Here is a 27,405-nt window from a genome sequence, read left to right on the forward strand (position 1 = left end):
CCCACCAGCCACTCCTCGGAAGGAAGGTTGGGCAATCCTACTTCCGTAGTGATACTGCCTCGGAAACCCAAGGAGGGGTCGCTATGAGTTGGGAATGACTCGACGGCAAATAACAACAACAACAACACAGTAAAGAAGTTTTAAATTTCAAATTTTATTGTTTGATCTTATTTTAAAACTCCTTACTTACTTACTTGAACTAAGTCTAATAGTTTGAATATATTTTTTTCCTTTAGGCTTTTTATCTATCTGGAAGATATTTAATGTGTGGGTTAAGGTAAGAAATCTATTTTTCTTTTTCTTCCCAAATGAATTGGCCATTATCCAAAGTAATCTATTGAATAATATTCTTTCACTTGAAGGAGGTTTGCCTACATGTTTGGGTGTGTCTCTGCTCTTTTCACTGATCCATGGATCTGCCTATTTATTATATTTTTTGATTCCTTAAGTTATTGACTATATTTATTAAAATAGTTTCATTAGTGTGCTCATTTCTAATATTTCAGGCCAAGGATTTCCCTCCCTTGTGCTCTGGGTACCCAAAGTGCCCTGGGGGCTACTATAGGGAGGTGTCTTCCTGAGACAGGAAGGAGAAGGAAAATGGTGGCAGACCAAAGACTAAGGCATAAGTGGGACAGTCAGCAAATTCAGGCTTGTTCACATGGATACTAGACAGTTTAAAGACAATATTCTGATCTAAGGGCATTCTTGGTATTTGCACTGTGCCACTCTGGGATCCTTCTTTGGCTTTTCTCTGGCACCTCCTGGGCATTGACCCCACCCTCAGATCATTCTAGTGTTTAGGGATCTTTGGGATGACCTCTGTTTCTCCCTTCCTTTTAAGCCTCCACTGCCTTCTGATCATATCCCCTTTTCATCCATTCTTTCCAAAAGTTCTCTTCTTTACTTATAGTCTTTGATGAAAATTAGCTAAACAATTGGTCATGTTCTCAGAAGGGACTAGCCCTGGAGAAGGGTATCATGCCTGGGAGAGGGTCGGCGAAGAAGGGGAGACCCTCGGTGAGGTGGACTGACACAGTGGCTGCGACAGTGGCCTCAAGCACAGCAAAGATTGTGAGGCTGGCGCAGGTCTGGGCAGCGTTTCCTTCTTTGGCGGTCGCTGTGAGTCAGAGCCAACTCATGGACACCTAACAACAACAGCAAACAATTAGAAAGACAGTCAGAAGTAGATCCATGAACAATCAGATCTTAACAACTATAAAACTGGTTCCCTCTTCCTTGAGGGCAAGAAAGAACTTTCCAGGACAGACTGTGTGGTCTCTTCTCCCTGGAGAGGAGAGAAAATATTTTATCCCTTAGTTGCAAAATGGTCTCAATCATTTCTAATTCACAAAAGAAAAGATCAAAACCAAAGCAAAACTGGAATCCAATAACCAAATAGTTTTCATATAAAAGGCAGGTTGAAATTTTATTGTCTTTTCCATGTCGTGTAGATATTTTTCAGAAGGTAGGATAGGCTTATCCTAGGTATTCCTAACCTGCAGTACTAATAAGGGAAAAATCACTTAACCCTTTCAGGAGGAATTCCCTCTCCACATATACCACTTATCCAAATCCTTTATAATTCTTGGAGTTTACTTTTCTGAAATAGAAAGTAACTTGATTATCTCCCTTTTCATTAAACCATCCATTTTCTAACTTACTTTCAAGAAAGAGATTCTTAACTGTGCTGCAAGATGGAATAAGGAATGCCTAATAACAGTTGCTGGATGATTGCGAAGCTCAGAATCCCTTAACAGATACTCTTGTACTTCCAACTTCATAGCAACATTCAGGATACAAATGGAGGAGCTTATGCCTGCCCCCATGATAGTAAAGAGCTAGCACCGTGGTTGTAATGTACCTTGAATTTCTTAAGAGGTCAATGTAATTAGAAATTTAAGTACTACTATTAATTTCCCAGTTTGACTTATTTAATATGTGCTTTGTTAAAATATACTCAGTTATTTTGTCTGCCCAATATTTTCTTTTCACCTTTTTTTTTTAATTTAAAAAAAAAATATGCTTCCTGATGTAAGTCCATTTATGTGTAATAGAGTTTCCTTTTAAAAATCATAAGTAACAAAAGTAAAAGATATTTTGAGTGCAAATAACATCCCCACCTCTCTCCTTGTTCCAGAGTAGTTCTCAGCACAGTGAGGGCCACCTGCTCTTAAGGGTCTACTTTGAACAAAGTGTGACAGTCTTATTGCCATCTTGTAGTCTGATAGAAATTCCTCTTCATTGTGAGATCAAGAATCTGAATGAACTGAAGGTCTATGTGGATTCATTTTTATTTTCAGTATTTTTAACTCATTTGGTATTTTAAAATCACTAAAATGACCAATGCTTGTAACAAGTAAACACAATAAAATAAAAAGTTGTGTCCAGGCAAGAGTGGTTACCCACCCTTCCTGTCCCAACACTGGCCACATACCTCCACTACCATGTCCCAATGAAATGAGGGTTAACAGCCTGCTGTGTATCCTTCCATGCCTTTCTCTTATTCATCCTGCATACAGGCATCCGTGCACTTATATAAGAACCAAAAAACCAAACGCACTGCCGTCAAGTCGATTCCGACTCATAGTGACCCCCACTGAGTTTCCAAGGTGGTAAATCTCTGGTAGCATAGTGCCTAAGGCACTTGACTGCTAACCAGAAGGCTGGCGGTTCAAACCCACCAGCCACTCCTCGGAAGGAAGGTTGGGCAATCCTACTTCCGTAGTGATACTGCCTCGGAAACCCAAGGAGCGGTCGCTATGAGTCGGGGCCGACTCGATGACACATAACAACAACAACAACAACAAATCTTTATAGAAGTAGATTGCCCAGCCTTGCTTCTGTGGAGTAGCTGGTGGGTTTCAACCACTAACGTTCTGCTTAGCAGTCAGATGCCTTAGTCACTGTGCTACCAGAACTCCTTATACACTTATATAGGGGTTTTATTTTTTGTGCCCATGTGTGTATGTGTTGGCTACGTTTCTACAGTTCTCTTGCCCAGATTTCCCTTCCCTGTATGTTAAATATTGATCTATCATGTAGCCAATACTAATAATACCCTATCCTTATGAGCACTGAATGGATATTTTCACCTATACTTAATTGTGGGCAAATCATTTCTGCTTCCCGTTTGTATGTGGGTCCTCTTCTCTGTGCTTGCTAGCTTCTAGCAGGGAGGCAAAGATTTCTGAGACAGAGGAGACTGTCACAGATATTCATGATGGTATTTCTCTAAAGGACTCAGAGGCTCCGCATCAGACAAATGGAAAGCTCCAGTGAAAGTCAGGATGCAATCCCAGAAAGGGATTCACTCCTTATTTAAAATGTGTCAAAGTCAGGTATCTGTGATATGTTCAGATCTGTTCCAGCAACTGTGAAGACAGAGAGACTTGAAGGAAGAAAAACAACAACAGTTCAGTGCCTACCAACTATTGTCACATAGATCATAACCTTTAATCCTGATAACTGTGTGAGGGAAGTTTTGTTAGGCCCAAGAAATGTTAGGATTGGGTCAAATCTAGGTTCGAAGCTGATATTATTTCCATAAATACTGCCTCTCATAACAAGAATCCCAGTAAGTGCCATCCTAGATGGTATTGTTGGTATATGATCTTTATGTACTTTTTCTGTTGGTCCTGTCATATTTTTATCTACATGTATGTTGTTTCCCATCAAAAACACATAATTTACAAAGAACTTTATCTGTGAGATTTTGCTCAATTACTGTATATCAGAGTCAACAAACATTTTCCATAAAGGACCAGATAGTCAATATTTTGGGCTTTGGGGACCATACAGTCTCTGTCACAACCACTCACCCCTAACAGTCATAAAGAATCTGTAAATAAATGGATGGTCATTGCTGTGTTCCAATAAAGCTTTATTTGGAAAAACAGATAGTAGAGAGGATTTGGCCCATGGACCATGATTTGGCTACCCTTGTTCTATATCAGAGGCAGTCGTTTTTCACACCTTTCAGTTTGTATAGCTTCAGAGGCTCTTGGCTAAAAGCAAAGAATACCAAAAAGAGTTTAAAGCTTGTGTTTTGTTGACTATGCAAAACATTCAACTCTGTGGATCATAGCAAATTATGGATAACATTTAGAAGAATGGGAATTCCAGAATACTTAATTGTGCTCATAGACTAGGAGGGTGTTGTTTGAACAGAACAAGGGGACACTGCATGATTTAAAATGAGGGACTATGTCGGGGTTGTATCCATTCACTATATTGATTCAATCTGTATGCTGAGCAAATAATCCGAGAAGCTGGATTATATAAAGAAGAATGTGGCATCAGGATTGGAGGAAGACTCATTAACAACCTGTGATATGCACATGACACACCTTGATTGCTGAAAGTGAAGATGACTTGAAGCACTTACTGATGAAGATTAAAGACTACAGTCTGAGGTATGGATTACTCCTCAACATAAAATGAAAATCCTGGACCAATAAGTGGCATCATGATAAATGGAGAAAGATTGAAGTTGTTAAAGATTTCATTTTACTTGGATCCACAGTCAACACCCATGGAAACAGCAGTCAGGAAATCAGATGACATATTGCACTGGGCAAATCTGCTACAAAAGGCCCTTTTAAAGTTTTGAAAGACATTGCTTTGAAGACTAAGGTGCACCTAATCTAAGCCATGGTATTTTCAATTGACTCATATCCATGTGAAAGCTGGACAATAAATAAGGAAGACTGAAGAAGAGCTGATGCTTTTTTTTTTTAAGAATGTCTCTATAAAACTTTATTTTGAAAATCTTAAAACATTCATAGAGGTACACTTATTGTTTGATCACATAATTTTTTGAATTTAGGAATGCTCTTTAAAAAAAAAACAAAAAAAAACTTGTATTGTGATTTGGGTGAAAGTTTACAGAGCTAATTCATTTTCCATACAGCAGTTCATATACATTTTGTTTCATGACATTGACTGCAATTTCCCACAATGTAACAGCTCTCTTCCCCCTTCCTCCCTATAGTTACCTCTTCCCTGTGTCCTTCCCTCCCATGCATTCCCACCACCCACCCCAGCTGTCTCCCTGCGCAAACACTCACCTTCTGTTCTCCCTCCATTGATTGCTTCAAGGAATGTATCTACCTGATGAAAATGTTCACTCCATATGCCTGTCTTTTGTTTGGCTGGAAGCCACAGGAGTGAGTTCAGTTCCAGACCTGAAAGGTAACTAGGGCCATAGTATCGGGTCTCACCAGGCTCTATCAGATCAGCAAAGCTGGTCCTTTTTTTTTTTTTTTATGACTTTGAGCTTTGTTCCACATTGTTCTCCCACTCTGTCCAGGATCTCCTATATAGATTTCCCTCCAAGTGGTTGACAGTGGTAGCTGGGCACCATCTAGTTCTTCTGATCTGCTGGTCATGTATGCTAAGGATTGCATGGTCTACCAGTCCCTTGGACAAATTGTTTCTTTGTGTCTTTCATTTTCTTCATTCTTCTTTGTTCTGGATGAGGAGAGACCCATTGTTGCATCTAGAGCAGTCACTACTCACCAAAGTAGTATGTAGAGCAATGTTTTTGTGTAGTATGTTAATGCCAGTTGAGCTGATGTCCTCTGTGACCATGAACCTGAGCCCAGGTCCAAGAAGTTGATGCTTTTGTACTGTGTTGTTGGTGAAGAATACTGAAAATATCATGGACTACCAGAAGAATGAACAAATCTGTCCTGGTAGAGGTACAGCCAGAATACCCCTTGGAGGCGAGAATGGCCAGACTTCATCTCACCTGCTTTGGTCATGTTGTCAGAAGGGACCATTCCCTGGAGAAGAGTATCATGCTTGGTAAAGTGGAGGGTCAGTGAAAAAGGGGAAGACCCTCAACGAGATGGATTGACACAGTGACTGCAATGATGGGCTCAAGTATAGCGAGAATTATGAGGATGGGACAGGACTGTCACATGGGGTCACTATGAGTCAGAGCCTACTCAACAGAACCTAACAACAGCTTCAGAGGCTGGGGCTTATTCACTTTCTTGTGTCCTGTAACTCTCAAAATCTCCTTGGTCCTATATCCAGAAATGATTCCCCAGTGCTGCTCGACATGGAAGTCAGTTACAACTTAGCCTTGGAGAGAAGGGTGTGGGGCAAGGCCCCAAGCCTGTGCCCATTATGGTAAAATTTGTGTCATAAGAAGAATATTTATAAAGGGCCTTAGACAAGTGAGAGTTGGCATCCCACTGCCTGTATCAGAGGCAGCCACATGGTAGGAAATCTCATAGAGGGTGAGCTCTCATTTCAGAGGATAAGAACCTAGCCTCCCATGGTGGTCTCAGTTGGAGTTATTGATTATATGGTAGAACAAGTTGAGATTGACAGCACTTGAGTAACCAGTATCTAAATTCTGTGCAGGGGAACTTGTGCAGTCAACTACACTGATAGACACTGACTGGCACACTAGCAAATGTCTTCATTTTAAACAACGCCCCCAATTCCATCCATTTATTCATGTTGGCATGGGTTTTTCACTCTTCTCTTGTGGCACTTTTTACTTTGCTTTGCTTTGTTTTGTTTTATATGCATGTGTAGCTGTTTTAGAGACATTTTGCCACCTTTCTGGATTTGGCTAGATCAGGGGAAATAGGCAGGTTGTGATTGGAATCCTAATAACCCTTCAAAACAGAGCATTTAAATGCTGTTCATGTTATTTTCTTTCTTTTCTACCAAACACAGATAGCCAGGAAGCAAATGGGTGGGGGGGGGGCTGGGGGGACTCACTGCTGTCGAGTCAGATCTGACTCATAGCAACCCCTCCTTGGATTTTTGCGGCAGTGTCACTACTGAAGTGGATCACCCAATCTTCCTTCCAAGGAGTAGCTCAAGGGTTTGAACCACCAGTCTTCTGGTTAGCAGTCAAATGCCTTAGGCACTATACTATCAGAGCTCCTTTGGTGTTGTCCCTTGTTTGTATGATACTAAGGGAGCTCTGGTAGCTTAGTGGCTAAAGCACTTGACTACTAACCAGAAGGCTGGCGGTTCAAACCCACCAGCCACTCCTCGGAAGGAAGGTTGGACAATCCTACTTCCGTAGTGATACTGCCTTGGAAACCCAAGGAGGGGTCGCTATGAGTCGGGGCCGACTCGACGGCAAACAACAACGACTCGACGGCAAACAACAACGACTCAACGGCAAACAACAACAACAACAACGACTCGACGGCAAACAACAACAACAACAACAACAACAACAGGTTTTGATGAACTGGGCTTTGCAAGTTACATTGAGGCTATTCAAGCCAGCATCAGGAGACTCTGATTTGCTTAATGATCAGCAAGAATCTGAGGCATCAAAAATCAAAACAAAAAAAGTAAAAGCTCAGATCAGCCTACATCATAGCAATATCATTCAGCATCTTATGTGGTTATTTAGGATAGGTTGTGCAATGATAGAAATGGGAATAATTTACTCTAGCCACTCCGTGTTACTATTAAATCATTTATGTGCTGTGAAAGGAATTGCAAACTGTTGAGACTCAAAGACCCCTTAACTGTACTCTCCCAAGTAGCTCTCCCCCACCATTCCTGGCTCTATTTCCTATTTTAAACATTTTCTTAGCGTGTGAGCTTTATTATCCATGTTCAAATTCTGCAAGGCTTACTTGTCGAAATAGATCACCATCAAGAAATATAGTAATATGAAATAAAGCTACTTCTGACATTTTTATGGTGTATTATGTATGATATAACATGATATATTAAGCTCTTTGTAATAATTTTTAACTTTTGAAATAACTGGTTCTTTGGGGACCATTTAATACATAATTTCATAGATTTTAGTCATATCTGGTATCTTTTGAGTACCATTTTAATTGAGCTTCTAATTCTTTTTTGTCCCCTATCAACTGTGAATCAAACAGGAGCCTGTCAGATCCTGTTGTGTGACAAATAATAGGCAAAAGAAAAATTGGTCTACAGTCATGTGCAAAGAGAAATAAAAGTCAACCCCTGGCTTCAAGGAGCATATGGTTTATTAGGGAGAAAGAACTACACAGAAAACTACAAAACAAAGAACAAGTGTTATAAACTTAAGAAGAGGCAAAATGTCATGGGAATTAGAAAGAAAGAATGGATGATAATAATTATTATTACTGTAGCAGCTGTATTTACTGAGCTACATTTACTTACTATGTGCTAAGCACTCTTTTGAAGGAACTCTGGCAGCACAGTAGCTACGCACTTGGCTGCTAACTGAAAGTCAGCAGTTTGAACATGCCAACCACTCCACGGGAGGAAGATGTGCATTCTGCTTCCATAAATAGTACAGTTGTGGAAACCCTATGGGGCAGTTCTACTCTGTCCTACGGGGTTGCCATAGTATGAGTTTTTATATTTACCAGGTGGGTAGTTAAGTTGTGTGTCACCTTAGCTGAGCCTGGTATTAAGTGGCGGGGCCGCTGGATGTAGTTATTCCCCATGATGAGATTGGTAAACAGCTCCATGGTGGAATCTACTGGAGCAGCTGAGTAGCTTCTTTAGGGAGGTGGTCTGCTTCCAGTATATAAGAAGCAGCATTGAGAAAGGTCTTTGCAGCTTTTGGCATGCTTGAATCCTCCATGCAGCTGAGTCGTCTTTCAGCAGCCTGCCATGTTGTCTTCCAGTCTTGGGACTGTTAATGGACTTGAATTAGTGGCCTGCCATGTGGTTTGATAATTTTGGGACTGTGTCATTTTATTTGTCGACCTTGAGTTTGTCAGCCTCAGCAGCCAGCACCTGCCTGAATTAAGAGAAACTCTAGCTTTGGTAGACTGGGAGCAAGAGACAGAGCTGAAGCTCCAGACTGAGAGGCCTTCACTCAGTCCCTAGAGCTTGGCACTTTGAACTCAGACTTCTAGTCTCCTAAACTGTAAGAGAATACAGTCCTGTTTGTTATAAGCCACCCAGTTGTGGTATTTTCTGTTAAAGCAGCATTAGGTAACCGAAACACCATGTGTAAAGGAATCTTTGAGATATCCACTATATAGATGAGGAAACATAGGCACAGAGAAGTTAAAAAACTTGGACAAGGTTACACAGCTATTAGGTCCCTGGGATCAGCAACCAAGATGATGAAAGTGCATTTCAGTGGTGGAAAGATTGGGACAGAAGAGACTTAAGCCAGGAGTCCCTATAATGGAATACTGAAACAATTCATTGGAAATGACAGAGACTGGACTAGAGTGGTAGAAGTTGGAATACAGAGGTAGGAGGGAGTATTTTAGGAGGTTAGCAGTCTTTCTGGGTACTCAGCACACTGTACACACTTCTCCATCCCTAGCCCTCATCACACTGTTTCAATAATTATTTCTTTACAGATCTTTCTCCTCCATTAATTCTGCGTTTCTTATGTTTTAATGATTTATGTGGACCCCACATCCAGGAGAGTGCTCTGGACACACTTAAGTCTTTCATAAAATTCCTTTGGAGCAAACTTTAAACATATTAATATAGAAGTACTGACTTAATAGCCAGGTATGACTGTTTAGCAGGCAATTGGAAACACACAATAAATATTTTAGAATGATATGAGGGCTCTGTAAGTAGATTTTGGTTATCAGAAAGAAACAGTATTTGAAATCCCAAGATGAGATTAATTCTTTGAATGAGAATGTGGAAGAGTCAGCAAACTGAGTAGAACTGAGTGTTAAGGAAAACAATAGAGGGCAAGAATAAAAAATGAATAGAAACCGTTTCAAAAAGTGAAATCTTTATTTAAAGGAAGGAATGGCTGATCAATAATGTCAAATGCTAAAGATTAAGAGAGTTTCTGATGGTCTGTAAGAATCCTGAGGAAATTTATGTTTTTTATTACCTGTTTTATAATTGCTATTGTGAAATATAAGGATCCCTGATGGCTCAGTGGTTAAGCGCTGGGCTGTTAATCAAAAGGTTGACAGTTAGAACCCACCAACCACTAGATGTGAGAAAGATGCAGCGGTCTGCTTCTATAAAGATTACAGCCTTGGGAACGCTGTGGGGCAGTTCTGCTCTGTCCTGTAGGGTCGCTCTGAGTTGGAATCAACTTGACGGCAGTGAGTTTGTTTTTTTGCTTTATTGTGGAATATTATATTTGAAGAGGTAGTACAGATGCTGTATTAATTAGAAGGCTTATTAGGTATTAGCTTTTTGTTCCCTTGTAATAAATGTGTATACACTCCTCAGAGGAAAGCAAACATTTCCATAGTTAATCAGTTCAGCTGAACAATAATTAATCCATTAAAATGAGCAAATCATGAGCTATTCCATTTTAAACCACTCTCATTTAATCATCCACTGTGGAATAACCATTAATTTAAACTTACTTGAAATCTACCATTGCAACTTTCATATAAACTGCCAGATATTCTCCATTAAAGACAGAGCTCTGTTTCTAATCTCTTAGCATTTCTGCACATTTTCCCTTTTAGACAAAAGCATTACATGTTTTGGATGAGTTCTGAAGTCATTTGCTTGGGAGAAATTCAGCAGATTGCCTATTTAACTGTCTTCTATTTGCATTTGAAATATTTAAAAAGTACTCATTATCCTGCCCTCTTTAATGTATTGAGTTATGAGAACTGACCTCAAACAGTCTTGCATATATAATTTTGAAATGCACTTGCTTTGGTGCTGTTCTTCTGAAACAATCACAGAAGACCTCATCTCCTTGGAGAGCTATGAACTCAGCCCATAAAGGAAAAGAATTACAAAATTTGTTGGCATTATAAGTACACTATTCTAATATTTTATTATAAGACTAAACAATAGAGGATTTATTAATAAGATATGCCCATCAAGTTGTGTCTTATAATATAATTGATATAAGAAATGGTCTATTTACATACTTTCTGGAGCACACGTTTCTCCTCAAACTCACAAAGGGAACCCTAAAACGATTATCTTAGAAAAATGTTTTTCTGCATCATAATTAGAATAACATCTTAAATCCATAGGTGGGAATTTTAAACACTCAATAGATATACTAAAATCTAGGTAATACGTAACTCAAAACCAAACTCATTGCCCTCAAGTCTATTCCAACTCATATCAAGCCTTGTTGGGTTTCCGAACCTATAAATGTTTTGTTGTTATTGTTGTTATGTGCCATTGAGTCAGCCCCGACTCATAGCGACCCCTCCTTGGGTTTTCGAGGCAATATCACTATGGAAGTAGATTGCCTAATCTTCCTTCTGAGGAGTGGCTGGTGGGTTTGAACCGCCAGCCTTCTGGTTAGCAGTCAAGTGCCTTAGGCAGTACACTACCAGAGCTCCCTATAAATGTTTATAGAAGCAGATTGTCCCATCTTTCTTCTGTGGAATGGCTGGTGAGTTCAACCTCTTGATTAGCAGCCAAATGCCTTAACCCCATCAGAGCTCCTGAGGTAATAAATAGCTTTGAAAAACAGTAGTGGTATGGAAGTCAGTGCAGAGAAGTTTGCAGAAAGGCAAAGAAATAACAAACAAATAAAAAGTAATGAAGATATGGAAGGTTTATCAAGAGGCTCCAGCCACATCTGAAAGTAGTCCTGGAGGAAAAGGATAGAGGAAATAGAGGAAGGTACTACATATGAAGAGGTGATACCTGCAATTTTTCCAGAATTCAGAACACAGCTGTCTTCACATTTAAAATGTATCTTGAATAGTGAGCAGGTTAAATTAATGTAAGACCAAGTCACATTGCAATGAATCTGAAGGGCATAAGGATAAAAAAGAATCTTAAAAGCTCCACAAGGAAATGATAGATTACCTAAAAGGAAAGACAATTTAAATTTCCAGCCACTTTCCCAACAGAAACAATAAATGCCAGAAAATACTAATGAGGAGGAGAAATAATTGTCGATTTAGAATTTTATACTCTGCTGTACTAACATTCAAGAAGGAAAACAAAATTACAGACCCTCCATGATACAACCAGAAAAAGATGTAAGAAACAAAGTTAACACAGAAAACAGTAAATTAAAAAAATAATAAGGTGTACACAATTAATTGGGAGCTCTGGTAGCATAGTGCCTAAGGCACTTGACTGCTACCCAGAAGGCTGATGGTTCAAACCCACCAGCCACTCCTCGGAAGGAAGATGGGGCAATCTACTTCCGTAGTGATACTGCCTTGGAAACCCAAGGAGGGGTTGCTATGAATCGGGTCCGACTCCACGGCACATAACAACAACAACAACACACAATTCATTGTAGGTAAAGTAATTGTGATACCAAAATGGGAAGGACTACGTAAGAAAATAAGCCATTAGACAAGTGCACTTGTGAAGGTGAATCCAAGACTCTAAATAAAGCACAAATCAGATCCAGACGAGCAAAGTAGGGTTTATTGAGGAATATAAACAATATATCTCATTTAATATTTGAAAATATGCTAGGGTTATTTGTCAGGTAAACAGAATAGATGATAAAAGCCATAAACTCTTTACAATATAGGCAGTAAAGGCATTAAACAAAAATAAAACCCATTCGAATTTTTTTAGGTTAGAAAATTGGGAATTGAAGGGAACATCATTAACCTGAGAAAGAACATCTATTAAAATGGCAGTCAGTCAATGTAATTCACACATATACATATAAAACAATTCCATTTCAAAGATGCAGGAAAAAGTAATTAACAACATTTAACACCCATTCATGATTTATTAAAAAACAAAAACACAGAATGTCAGCAAGTTGGGATTTCCTCAAACTAGGATCTTCCAGTCTATAGAGGTGCTGTGGTCAAATGCAAAAATGAGAGAGGTAGCCATAATGTAGAAAAACTGTGTCTGGGTGGGTACATTTGCATAATTCTAGGGTGAAGGGTTTGGAAACCTGTAGTAGCCCCACATCCTAGTCGTGTTTCCAAACTTACCAGAAGCAGCTGCTATTTAGGTCTCTGTTTGCTCATCTTTGTCTTCCTTATTTGGCTTTTGGAATCTGGAGGAAGGTGTGTTGTGTATTGTTGCACACACCTAAGGTGATAACTCAACCTAGAGTTTATTGGTTTTACAGCAGATTTTATTTTCATCTGACTTCTACATCTCTCTCAGGTGAGTTACAACTTATGTAGGGAGACCAAACCAAAACCAAACACACTGCTGTCGAGTCAGATCCGACTCATAGCGACCCCTCCTTGGGTGTCTGAGGCGCTATCACTACGGAAGTAGACTGCCCAACCTTCCTTCCAAGGAGTGGCTAGTGGGTTTGAACCGCCAGCCTTCTGGACAGCAGTCAGGTGCCTTTGGCACTATACCACCAGAGCTCCTGTGTAGGGAGAAGAGAGATGTAATTTTTTACTTTCTCAATCAAACTTCAACAGTAAATACAAAGGTGTTTGTTATATTATTCTCTATACTTTTTTCATAATGAAAATTATTTTGAAGATACACATTTATCATGATTTTAATTGATTATTGGATTTTTCAGATAGATTTCTCACAATTATTTAGCTTCAAATAGTAGTTGTTAATTAATTGGGAAGACTTGGTTGAACAAATACTTACATATAAAGCAAAAAAATTCTGTGTTACAAGAATAAATTAATTTTGTTTCTACCTATATCAAAAGAATAATAAGAACACTCTAGAAGCAAAGGCATCTGTATTTTGAGCCAACAAGAAACATCTTTGTGACACAGGGAAACAATTAGTCCAAAGGACTAATGGAACACATGAACCCCAGTCTCCACAACCCTGAGACCAGAAAAACTAGATGTTTCCCAGCTACCACTGCTGACCACTCTGAAAGGAATTACAATAGGAAGTCTGGAGTAGAGCGAAAGAAAAATGTAGAACACAACCCAAAATCATGAGGAAAAAAAAAAAGAAAGACGAGGCTTACTGGTCTGTTGAAGACTGATGGAACCTCGGCGATTGTGGCTTTAAGACCCTTTAAGCCAAGAACTAAATTCAACCCCTATAACTCAACTTTCAGGTGACAAGAGATAGGCCTGTTGGGTGAACAGTGATACCAGGAGGGTATGCACTTACTATAACAATCAGCCATATGAGATCAAGAGGGTAGCTTTTGCTCAGGGATAGAGCTAGAAAGGTGGAAGGGATGGGATGTAAGGACAAAGGAAGTGGTAGGCACAGGGAGGAAGTGGGAAGAGTGCTGTTGCATTGTGGGGATTATAGTGAATGCCACAAAACTGTGTATGGATTGTTGAATGGAAAACCAATTTGCTCTGTAAACTTTCACCTAAATCACAATTTAAAAAAAAAAAAAAAAATTTAAAGAAATAACTTTGTATCGTCTCTATTTGAGAAATATAAATGGAAAGGAAAACGGGTTTTTACAGGTAAAGATTTTAGCCTTTATGTAACAGAGTCATGGAGTGTAAGAAATGAATAAAACCGATAGCTGAAAAAGATGTCTTGTAATATAATACTATCCTGGTTAAATTCACAAACTTGTAATATCTTCACATTTTCTAACTCCTTCTCTTCAGATCTCCTACTTTGTTGCTTTCCTTTTGACTACATTTCTATACTTTCAAGTCAAGAGTTCACTCTGCAGAAAAGAGAAAGCTTAGCTGAAATTAGAAGGTTTAATCAAAGCTTTTCTAGGCAGCATGAACAATCTGCAAACATTGAACTGGACAAAATGAAATGCCATTCAAATGGAAAGAGCCAGAGCTTGCAGATTTCCACAACAAAGAACATGATTCCAATACTTACTCCCCCTCATTTCCTCACCACATACTTTTTCCAGCATTAGATGTGAATGCAGTTTAGGTTGTTGGTGGGAACAGGGTGTTGAGGGTTGGGGACTACTAAAAAGGCAGGGAGGCCACATCTTCTGACCTCCTCTAACCCCACAAGAGGAAGACAGAGTCACTATCAGTAGCCCAAGGCCCATTACTGTGAGGCCAGACATGCTGCCTCCCTCCAGCCCTTTCACCAACCCTGACACCAACCGTTCCTCCGACACCACTCACACCTTTCTGCTGGGTTCGATAATTCACTGCAGTGGCCACACAGCACTCACAGATGATAGGGTTTATTAGGGAAGCACCAGGCTACAGTTCAAGTTCAGGAACAACGTTCAGTCTCTCTCCCAGCCCACCATGTCTCACCCAACAGTCTCTCTCAGTCTCTACTAGCAATATGTGTCTTTTGGTGTCTTTTTCTCAGCAGCATGTCTTCCTTAGCCAGAGGTCAGAGAGAGTTCTACCTCTAGGAGGCCTCCTTTTGAGCCTGGCAGACTGGCCAAACTAGCCAATCATAGCATCAGAATACTAAGCACCTGAGAAAGAGCAAACCTCCCAGAACATTGCTTTGTGCCACGCCCTACAGAAATACCCCAGGTGGATAAATTTTACAATCAGGAGCTCCTCAGTTGCTCTCAGCAAATTCCACCAGGGAGTTTACAAAGACGACTATGGCTAGATAAGCCATACCAGGTAATTTACTATAACGCAGGGACTAAGTAGGAAAAAGTCACACAACATTGCTTCCTGGTTGCTGAACAGAATGCAAGTCAATTTTCAGTGACAGAATTCAGAGACTATTTGAATCTGTAGAGGTATCACTCTCTGTCTCTCTCTCTCTTTTTTTTTTTTGGCAATGCTTTTCCATTCTTAGGAATTGACTCATACTGGAGCACTGGTGGCATAGTGCCTAAGGCATTTGACTGCTCCCAGAGGGCTGGCGGTTCAAACCCACCAGCCACTCCTCAGAAGGAAGATTGGACAATCTACTTCTGTGGTGATACTGCCTCAGAATCCCAAGGAGGGGTCGCTGTGAGTTGGATCTGACTCAACAGCAGTGAGTTTGTTTTTTGTTTTGTTTTGTTTTTTAGCTTATAGACACATTCCAATGTGTAATTTCTACCACTGGGAGAAATGTGCTTCTGACTTTGGAAAGGAGGTCAGAGAGGAGAGTGCATGTATCAGAAGCAACTCTATATCTAAATTTAAAAAAATAAGCACAAATTGGTTCCTTTCCTGGAAGTATGGTGTGTTGTGTCATTTTCTCAGCACTATGGATTTAGTAATTATGACTCATGCATAGGCATTCTGTCGATTAAAAGTGCTGAAATATGATCAATTAAGCTGGCCCAATTATATTGCTTCTAGAATTGAATATTTTCAAATAGCTCTCCAAATTTTATAGCTTCCAATTGGAAATGCAGCAAGGATGTAAGAGAGAGCAGATTATTTCAATAGTAAATCCACTAATTCTTCTTTCAGAACTAATTTTAGAAGAATAAATCCATATCCTTCCTCCCAGACTGACATTAAAATAGAAAATAATGTCTACTCCTGAAAAGGTAGACTATGATGTCTTTGAGTTTTTTGTTTAAATGAACTTAAACTCATATTTGCTTATTTCTCACTCAGATATGTTTCACACTTACCATTTGTATCAGAGTACAGCAGGAAACAGACTTACCTAAAAAAAAAAAAAAAAAAAATTAGAACTAATGGACTAGATACAGAAGTGTGAGCAGGGTTTAAGGAATCAAGAATGAATGATGAGGTGCCCAGAGACTAGTTACAAGGCAAGCCATTACCACATCCCCTTCAGCCAGAAGAGACAAAGCGGGGAATGATGTCTACCAGAGCCTCATGAGAGCTGAATCATAAAAGAAGGGTTGTTCAATGGGAGCTTTAGCTGTGGATGATCTCGTCTCTGCCAGAACATCAAAACAAGGCAAAACAGATGGAGCAGACCTCTCGCTCCTCCCACCCTTGCATCTCCTGCTGGTATCTCCAGAGCATAAGGAAGTTCAGATGAGGCACTCAGCAAAGGTCAGCATCCTGAGACACAGAGCTAGAGAAAAGCAAAGAATGGATCTGGGAGTAAACAGAATAACCAGCTCACTGTCCTCTGACGGCTATGCTCATCCATTCCTACATTCCTATTTTAATTCATACTGAAGATCATAACTCATAACTTATTCCTCATCAATTCCAGATCCTGTACCTCAGCCACACAGAACAGTCCCTCATCATACATTCTATCCTCAGTCTACCCTTCCAGCATCACCGCTGCTAACAACTTTAAGCTTTATTCTTTAGGTGATAGACGGTCAAGATCTTTAAAGAGATTCCATTGTTTTTGTTTTGTTTTGTTTCCCAGTACTGATGTGGTATAAGGGTCTTGATTTTGGTCTTGGGGCCCTGAAGGTTGCCTGAAGTCAACTATAAACCATTAGACAAGAAGGAAGGTGAAGAGAGAGAACATGAATTAATTCCAAATGATATAGACTTCATAGACTAGTTGGGAAAAGACTTCAGAAAACCACTACATACCCACCAGAAATGGCAGGAAAGACAAGTGTTGACAAAAATCAAAAAGCGCTGATAGGAATGAAAACTCATCCAACCACTTTGGATAATTAGTTAGCAGTATCTACAAAAGTGAAATATATATGCATATCCAGTGATTCCACTCTCCTAAGTATATACCTGAGAGTTAGCTGCTAATCAGAAGGTCAACACTTTGGACCCACCAGCCACTCTGCAGTAGAAAAGACCTGGCAATCTTCTCTCATAAAAATTACTGTTCAGGGGACACTATGGGGCAGTTTAACTCTGTCTTTTAGGGTTGCTATGAATCAGAATCCACTCCATGACACACAGCAACAAGTTTATACCTAACAGAAATGTACCATTTATAACAATGGTCATAGCATCACTATTCGTAAGAGCCAAAAACTGGAAATAACACAGATGTCCTTCAAAAGTAGGTTGGATTATTAACAAATGTGATACCGTATAGAACGGAATAGTGAGCTCTGGTAGCATAGTGGCTAAGACGCTTGCCTGCTAACCAGACGGCTGGCGGTTCAAACCCACCAGCCACTCCTCAGAAGGAAGGTTGGGCATTCCTACTTCCGTAGTGATACTGCCTCGGAAACCCAAGGAGGGGTCGCTATGAGTCGGGGCCGACTCGACGGCAAATAACAACAACAACAACAACAGTGAACAGTAATGAGAATGAATGAGTTACAACTATATACAGCAACATAGATTAATCATAGTATTAAACAGTGTTGAGTGGAAGATACTTGCTTGCAATCAGCATAAAAGAGAAACATTATCTGTTACATGAGTCACAGTTTCCAAAAGATAAGGGAAAAAGCCAATTTCCAAAAAGTAAATATAATTGTTCTTGCTACCGAGAAGTTATTTTCTTCTGCAGGTTTTTATAAAGAGAATCCTGTATACTACAAAAAATGATGTTGTATGTAACAATGAGCTATATGTGTATGATTGGGCTATATGCTGGCGTACTGAAAAAGCACATTTCTGTTGCATGATTTATGTAGGATGTTGATTTCTATAGGATGTCAAAACAATAAGAGACTGTGGTAATTACAAGGTTTATGAGATTTTCTTACAAAATTTGAATTTTCTCACTGTTTCATTGCTACTCCAAATACAATACCACAAGTATTAACCATGAACAGTAACTTTTGGTGTATATTCAAAAATATATTGAATAAATAGTTTCAGTAGATACCCCTCCTCTAAAACTTGTTTCATATTTTATTTTTTTAAAAACATACACAAAAAAGCATTAAATAATCAACAGTTAATTGTATTTACATTTTATCCATTTCTGTGCTCACCATTGTATCTTTTTAAAAAAATATTGTGAATTTGGAGAAAATTTACAAAGCAATTTGGGTTCTTCTTTAATAATATCTATGAATATTCTTCAGTGACATTGGTCACTCTTTTCACAATGTGTCAGCATTCTCATTATTTCCATTCTGGTTGTTCTTTTTCCATTAATCTAGCTTTCTTGTCCCCACTTACTTTCTCACCTTTGGTCTTGGGTAAATGTTGACCATTAGGTCTCATTTAGTTGATTTTTTGGAGGAGTACAGTACTCACAGGTGGTATTATTTATGATAAACAAATATCTTTATTATTATTACTGTGTCTTTTGGCTGACAGGTGACCTCTTGGAGTGGTTTGAGTTCCAAGGTTAAAGGTATCCCAGGACAATAATATCAGGCGTTCCTCTAGTCTCTACCAGTCCAGTAAATGTGGCTGTTTTCAGGAATTTGAGTTTTGTTCTACATTTTCTTCCCTGTCTGTCTGTGACCGTCGGTTGTGTCCCTGATTGGAGTGGTCGGCAGTGGTATTCAGGTACCATTTAGTTCTTCTGGTGTCAAGGTATCACCATTGTATCTTGTGCTCCGTGCTGTCCCTCTGGGTTCAACCTGTCAGTTCATCACAAACCATTCCTTAGAAGTTTTCTTGAAGCAGAGTGCAGACTTTAGAGTTAACCCTAAGTTCAAATATCCTCATCCATTTACTGGCTGTATTACCTTGGACAAGTTACTCAATCTCTCTGATGAGCCATTTTCTTAACTCTAAAATGGGAATAGTACTAGTTACTGTGGCTGCTGTCCAATTGGCACATAGGAAGCTTTTCATTAGAACCTGCATCACATTTTTAAATCTCACCAGTGCTAAGTTTTCATTCTTTGAGGGAATATTGTATTTTTAAAAATTGATAAAATTAATTCATAAACCCATTGCCACTGAGTCAGTTCCAATTCACAGCAACCCTGTAGAACAGGGTAGAATTGCCCCAAAGGGTTTCTAAGATCGTAAATCTTTATGAAAGTAGAATGCCTCATCTTTCTGCCACAGAGTGGCTGGTGGGTTTGAACCACTGATCCATTGTCTGGTAGCTGAATGCTTTAACCACTATGCCACCCCAGCTCCTTAAAATTAATTCATAGTGCAGTCTTAATAACATGGTGAGTGATTAAACTGAGTAATACTGTATAGGATTTTTTTAAATGAGGTATTAAGAGACTTGTTTTCTCATATATCTTGTATGCTGACACTGACACTATTCACTAAGAGAAATTTCAAAAATGTTTTAGTGTTGATTAGTGCTGGTGGAATTGATATAGGTAAAAATGGTGTGGTGGAAGCATGACTGTTCTGACTTCAAAAGGGGGAGGGAGAATCACCATCAGCATCAGCCCAAGGCAGAGTCTTATGAAGCAGAAATGAGATACATCTCCTATCTCCAACCTTTTTGACCACTTCTGACTTCAGTCATCCTCCCATGGCACTCTCTGCTTCTCTACTGGTTTGATAATTCTTTGCAGTGGCCACATAGAGCTCACAGACAATATTCATCATTATGGGGTTTATTAGGGAAGGAACAGATTGCAATACAAGATTAAGAAGGACTCAAGATACAGTTCTTCAATCAAGACAGCCTCTTCTCAGCTGTGCCCACAGACAGGCCTCTCACTGGCCCTTGACCCCTTGGCCCAGCCCCTGCCCTGCTTGGGCAAGTGTTACAAAGCTCTTTAGCTCTGCCAACAAGTACCTGGAGATGCCCCATTCTGCCAAGAAGCCTCCTGCCCAAATGTACTCAGCTCTCTTGCTCTAAGGGTTGGCACACCCACTGTAACTGTTTTGTTCCATGGACCAAGAAACTCACTGCTCTGTCTTACACCAGTTACCTTGCTCTATTGCCGCTGATACCCTGCTGCCGCTTCTCACCATCTTGTGCCATCTCCAGTGTTACAGCTCTCTCTCTATAGGTAACTCCTGGGTCTAGGAGGTTCTCAGCACAGGGGTCCTGGATCCAAAGGATGTGCTCTGCTCCCATCTCTTCTTGGTGGTAGTGAGGTCGCCTCATACTCTGGGATTGGCACTCTTTTATGCCTAGTGGGATGGGAAAATTGACCAATTCTCTCTTTAGGGTTCCATACACCTTATTAGCATAATCACATCCTTACAGAGTGCCATGCACCTTATTTGCATTCTTAGCAAGCTATCCAATCCCCTTGGTGGGCCACAAGCACCTCATTTGCATAGGCCTCCCAGTCATTTGGTGAATGTTACAAGACCATGGGAAGAAAGGCCATGTAAAAGGGATCTATTGCACTGCAGTGTATAATATCCCAATGTAACAATTGCACCATTTGGTGTAAGTTCTAATTTCTTGTTTGACATATATTTTGCAGCATTGTATATATCTTACAAGCTTATGTATACCTATTTCCTTCTTTCTCTTACTAAAGATTTTTTCTAATGGATTTTTTTGTTTGAAGCTGTGCTTTTTATTTCTAGCCCAGAAAAGCCACTGTACCACTAAACCCCAGAGACAAAGAGAGACAGACAGACAGACGGACAGAGGGAGGGAGGGAGGGAGGGAGAGAGCGGCTGTGTGCATCTAGGCTCAGACTCGGTAAGTGTGGGTGGAGGAAGGGAAGTCAGAAAATAGGTTGTTATTTCCATTGTTGGCAATTTAGATTCAGAGGCATTTCTTCTGCTGTTCCCTCAAGTGTTGAACTGAATAAAAGTCGTAGCAGAAACAGGGGAAAGGGTGGTTGGGGGAAGGGCTGTGAACACTTAGAGCTAAATGCAAAGAGACAGGTAGCTTGTAAGTGTGCATCCTCAGCTTGGAATAAAAACCACAAGAAGCCTGAGAGCCAGCCTTTATCGAAACAAGATGCTGCTGTGGTAAAACAAAACACAGACTGAAATCCATCTACACTGGCAGGAGTAGGGCTGTACTGGGCATGTGCTTATCCAACTAGGAGGGGCAGTGCAGACTGTGGATGAGAGAAGAATCACGCACTGCGGCATTTGCATCCTGCCTAACATGCGAGTAATTTAGAAACAGGAATAATTCACAGGCACCTTCACTGAGAATGAATGTGTCCATAAAGATTTATTCCTTATTTTACATTCCTTTCAACCAGTATTCACATTTACATTGAGCTAGCCACCGTGAAATACAGTGTGTACAGAAAGCTGCTCTTGTTTACAAAGACCCCATATCCCAGACTGAATTTTTAAGCCTGTTCAAGCCAGTTTTTCCTAGAAATATTTTTGCAGTGGTGGCAAGCATCATAGGCTAGCCCTCCAAAGTCTTTTCAGCAAATAGCATGGCTGAAGAGTAAGACAAACAGAAGAAAAAGGAATAGAAAATAATACTGCAGGAAAACTAGGGATTTAAACAGAAAAAAAAAATGGATCCAGATTTATTTCTCTTATTTGCTGATGCCTGAGGAAATGGCTTAATTAGGAAGAAAAGGAAGAGGAAGAAAACTTGCAAGTTTATGAAAGATATTTTGATGTGCTTCAAAGATTGTAAAGATTCATAACAGTGATCCTTTATTATACCTAATTTACTTCAAAAATATGAATTTCATCTACATTGATACAGATTCTGTTGTTGTTGTTATGTGCCGTCGAGTCGGCCCCGACTCATAGCGACCCCTCCTTGGGTTTCCGAGGCAGTATCACTACGGAAGTAGGATTGCCCAACCTTCCTTCCGAGGAGTGGCTGGTGGGTTTGAACCGCCAGCCGTCTGGTTAGCAGGCAAGTGTCTTAGCCACTATGCTACCAGAGCTCCCGATATAGATTCTAGAGTCATGTAATAGATACTGATTAAGTTCATTCTGTACAAAAGGTACTACGTTACGTGCTGTGAGAGATACAAGAATTGTTCAACACAGAGAACCCTTCATCAGGGTGCTGACAATTTAGTCAGGGAGATAAAGCATACATGGTACGGAAGTGTATGTAATCGATGCCATGTGTAGAAATACATACTGACATGAAAACACCACATGGAGAAGTTGGAGGGGCAGGAACCTCAAAGTCAAACCAGTTTGTTTTTTAATACAGGTTCCACTGCCTACAAGTTAAATAACCATGAGTAAATTTTTTTAATTTCTTAAAGCTTTGCATTCTTTACTTGTAAAATGAGGATAGCGGTATCTGCCTCATGAGGTTATTATGAAGATTAAGGGAGATAATGCACATGATAGGCCTATTAAAGCACAGAGTAGGTGCTTAATTGGTTTAGTCTTCACCTCTTCCTGTAGGGGACCAGTATGAGTTACTTACGAGTCAGTTCTGATTCATGGCAACCCCAAGGTATCAGAGTAGAACTGTACTCCACAGGGTTTTCAAGGGCTGATTTTTAAGTGACTCAATAGGCCTTTCTTCCAGCCTTCACTCACCTCTGAGTGAATGCAAATCTCCAGTCTTTCAGTTAGCAGCCAAGCACATTAACTGTTTGCATCACTCAGACCCTCCTGTGGTTGATAAAAACCAAACACAAGCCCAACCCACTGCCATCTAGTTGATTCCAACTCATAGAGACCTTACTCATAGGACAGAGCAGAACTGCCCCATCGGGTTTCCCAGGCTGTAAATCTTTATAGAAGCAAACTGCCTCATCTTTCTCCCACGGAGCACCTGGTGGGTTCAAACCGCTGAACCCCAGTACTTTAACTACAGAGCCACTAGAGCTCCTTTTTATAGTAGATGGAGGGATGAAATGATTGCTTTACCTACAGAGTTGATGAAGAGTAAATATTTGAGTAGGACCTTGAAAGTTGGTGTCTGAGTCCTTAATATATGACCCAAGTAGTCTTTCGATAGCTTCCATGATATCAAATACATTAAGCTAATCCAGTTAATGTTGCATATTTCCTGCAGCAGACAGTAAAACAACAATTTCTCTAAGACACTCTTGAGTTCCTTTCATAGAAAATGGATTTCAAGGCCACAGTATGGGTGCTAAGAGGTTTTTTTTTTTTTTTCTTTTTAATTTTATTTTGTGTTGTTACTGAAAATACACCCAGCAAAACATACACCAATTCAATTGTTCCTTCCTGTATATGCAATTCAGTGACATTGATTAGATTCTTCAAGTTGTGGAACCACTCTCATCCTCCTTTTCTGAGTTGTTCTTCCCTCTTTAATGTAAACTCACTGCCCTCTAAGGTTCTTATCTAGTCTTTCAAGTTACTGTTGTCAGTTTGCTCCCATAGAGATAGATCTTGAAAGAGCATGTGCTCAGGGCTGACAGTCTTTACTAGTTAAGCTAGTTTGGTTTTAACAAGACTTCAGGGGATATTTTTTGGTTTAAGATTTAAGGATTCTCTCAGGGCAATAGTTTCAGGGGCTCATCCACCCTTCATGGCTCCTGAAAGTCTGGAATCCTTGAGAATATTAAATTGTGTGCTGCATTTACCCCCCTTTTGATCAGAATTGCTCAGTAATGATAGGCAACCACCATCCAGTTCTTCCGGCCTTATGGCAAAGGAAGCAGTTGTTCATAGAGGCATTTAGCCATATCTTCCTCCTATTCCTGACTCTCCTTCCTCTGTTGCTCCAGGGGAATAAACACCAATTGCTGTGCCTTGAATGTCCACTTGCTAGCTTTTAAGACCGGCGGTACAGTGAATTACTTGGTATGGCTTTTCTAGGCATAGTCTTTGCTACTCTCACTGGATTACTGGGAGTGTGTGTGTATTATGTGCCGTCGAGCCAGACCCGACTCATAGCAACTCCTCTTTGGGTTTCCGAGGCAGTATCACTACGGAAGTAGATTGCCCCATCTTCCTTCCGAGGAGTGGCTGGTGGGTTTGAACCACCAGCCTTCTGGTTAGCAGTCAAATGCCTTAGGCACTACGCCACCAGAGCTCCCGGGTTACTGCGTAGAACTACACAAATAAGGTGTGTAGAACTCTGATGTTGAGATTGGTTAGTTTGGTCACTCTGCCAAGCTTACAGTGAACCTTCCTAGAGGCAGAGAAGGGATCTTACTGCCATCAGGAGAGACAAGCTGGAGGTGAAGTACAGTGCATCCTTGGACCCCAGATCCCTGCACTGTACCTCCTTGGCTGAGAGACGCCCCAGCAAAGAGATGGTTGGCAGTGGAACCGAGAGGCACGAGACAGAGTGACAGGCTTACCTGGCCCACAGAGCAGAGGCCAAGGACCAGAGAGGACTGTCTGGGGGCACAGCAGAGGGGGACTGTCCTGATAGAAGAATTGTATCCTGAGTGTGTTCCTGAACCTGAATTGTAGCCTGTTACTTCCCTAATAAATCCAATAATCATGAGTATTGTCTGTGAGTTCTGTGTGGCCATTGCAATGAACTATCAAACCCAGCAGAGAAGCAGTGAGTGCCGTGGGAGGGACAGTTGGTGTTAGAATTGGTAAAACACTGGAGGGTGGCAGCATGTCTGGCCTCATAGGAATAAGCCTTGGGCTGCTGATGGTGATTCTGTCTTCCTCTTGTGAAGTCAGAGGAGGTCAGCAGATGCCGCCTCCATGTCCTTCCTCTGTTGCCCCAGAGAATAAATACCAACTGCTGTGCCTTGGATGGCCACTTGCTAGCTTTTAAGACCCCAGGGACTATGCAATGAACCAGAAGGTAGAATAGAAGTACTAAACATGTTATTAGACCAATGTTCCATGAAACAATGACCTTAAACCTCCAAATCAAGGAACCAAAGCCCATGAGGTTTTGGTTGTACCTAAGCATCCTCAGCAGCTATTTTTTTTTCCATTGTTGTAAGTCTATTTATTACACAGTTTTTACCAATTCACCTTTTTACAGGTATACACCTTATTAACAGCAATTACAATAATCAGCTCTATAACCCTACCTTTTATCAATGTGATATTTCCATTACTGTTAGCCCCTTTCCCTGCTCCCTCCCACCCCTGGTAACCACTAATAAACTTTGGTCCCTATGCATTTGACTTGCCTTTTAATATAAATGAGGTCATTTAATATTTTTCCTTTTGCGATTTACTTATTTCACTCAGTATAATGTCTTTCAGCTCCATCCATCTTGTAGCATGTATCAGGATTTCATTTCTCCTACTAGCTGAGTAGTATTCCATTGTATGTACTTACTACATTTTGTTTATCCATTTATCTGTTGATGGGCATTAAGGTTGCTTCCATCTTCTATTATAAATATTGCTGCAGTGAACATTCAAACAAATCTCTGATTCTCTGCTTTCAAGTCTTTTGGGTATATACCTAGGAGTGGAATTGCTGGACCATATGGTAGTTCTGTTTTTAGTTTATTGAGGATTGCCATAGTGTTTTCCACAGCAGCTGTACCATTTTGCATTCCCACCAGCAGAGGATAATGGTTCCAATATCCTCACATCCTCACCAACATTGGTTATTTTCTGTTTGATTGGGTTTGGTTTTTTTTTTTTTTTTTTTTAATTTTTTTTATCTTAGCCAGCCTAGTGAGAGTGAAATGGTATTTCATTGTGGGTTTGATTTACATCTCTCTGATGGTTGGTGACATTGAGCATCTTTTCATGTGTTTGGTGGCCGTTTGATTGTCCTTCTTGGTACAATGTCTGTTTAAATCCTTTTTCCATTTTATAATTGGGTTTTAAGTCTTTTTATTGTTAAGCTGTAGGAGTTGTTTTTTGTTTTTTGTTTAATATATTTTGGTTATTAGATTCTTATCAGGTATTCTTATATGGTTTCTGAAGATATTTTCCCAGTTGGTAACTTATCTTGGGTGCTAAGGATTCTTAATGGTCATTGTTTCCAAGTCTTTTCAATGGATTAAGCTAGGAAATTATATATTTATATATAGCATATATTTATATATATACATATAATATACTTACATTATTGTATCTATAATATATATGATTATGATATATATAGATATATGTTTTATATTTTTTTCTATATATATTTTCAATCTATAGAGATAAAATACCTCATTAGTTCATACTGATATCTCTAACTCAAATTCGGGGCTATGGGGTTAATTAAACTATTCAGTATCATAACTGTATCTTCTTTCTTCAACACCAAATATTCTGAATCTCAAGAACACATGTCATGGTAGAATTAGAATATCCCATAATTCCTTATTTACTTTATTAGAATTATCCTAATCACCACCATTTATGATTATTAAACAGTTACATGTTTTGTGTATATGTTATACTCATTTCTTCTTCATTTCTTACTGTATTTCCTTATTCAGATAACATAACTATTGTATACTCTAATCTCTGTTTTTAACACCCATTTCATCTTAGTTCTACCAGTGACTATATATTTAATTCTCAATGTCTCCTTAAGGTCTCTAGTAGATTCTTTAGGAAGAGCTCATGGGAGCAATTTTCTGAGATCTTAGATATTGGTAATTTTTCTGTTCCCTTTATACTTAAAGGTGACTTTTGCTGGATATAAAATCCCTGGTTCAAATTTCCTTGCATCGTAAATTTTTCACTTTTTTCTTTTGTCCTAAAACACTGCTATTGAAAAGTCTGGTGATAGATAATCTGAATCGTTTGTTTCTTCATTTCTTTTTTATTTTTAAAAAGTATCTCTTTTAAACTTTCTGTTTGAGATCTTTTTTGTGCTTATATGTGAAAATATCTTATTAATTTAGCAAATGTTGTAGTGAGCTTCCTCTGTGTCAGACACTAGAAGTACAATGGTAGACATACACACAGGGTCCCTGCCACAGAGGAACTGATGTAACGTGGAAGGAAGATCAACCTTTATTCAGAGTATGGTTTCTCAATAGCAGCACTCTGGACATTTTGGACTTGACAATTCTTGTTGTGGGGGATATTCTATACAATGTAGGATGTTTATCATTATCCTTGACCACTATCCACTAATTCAGGCAATGACTTATTCATTGCATAT

Source organism: Orycteropus afer, unplaced genomic scaffold (assembly GCF_000298275.1).
Source record: "Orycteropus afer afer isolate SDZICR_OR568_19922 unplaced genomic scaffold, OryAfe1.0 scaffold00067, whole genome shotgun sequence".
Taxonomy (NCBI): domain Eukaryota; kingdom Metazoa; phylum Chordata; class Mammalia; order Tubulidentata; family Orycteropodidae; genus Orycteropus; species Orycteropus afer.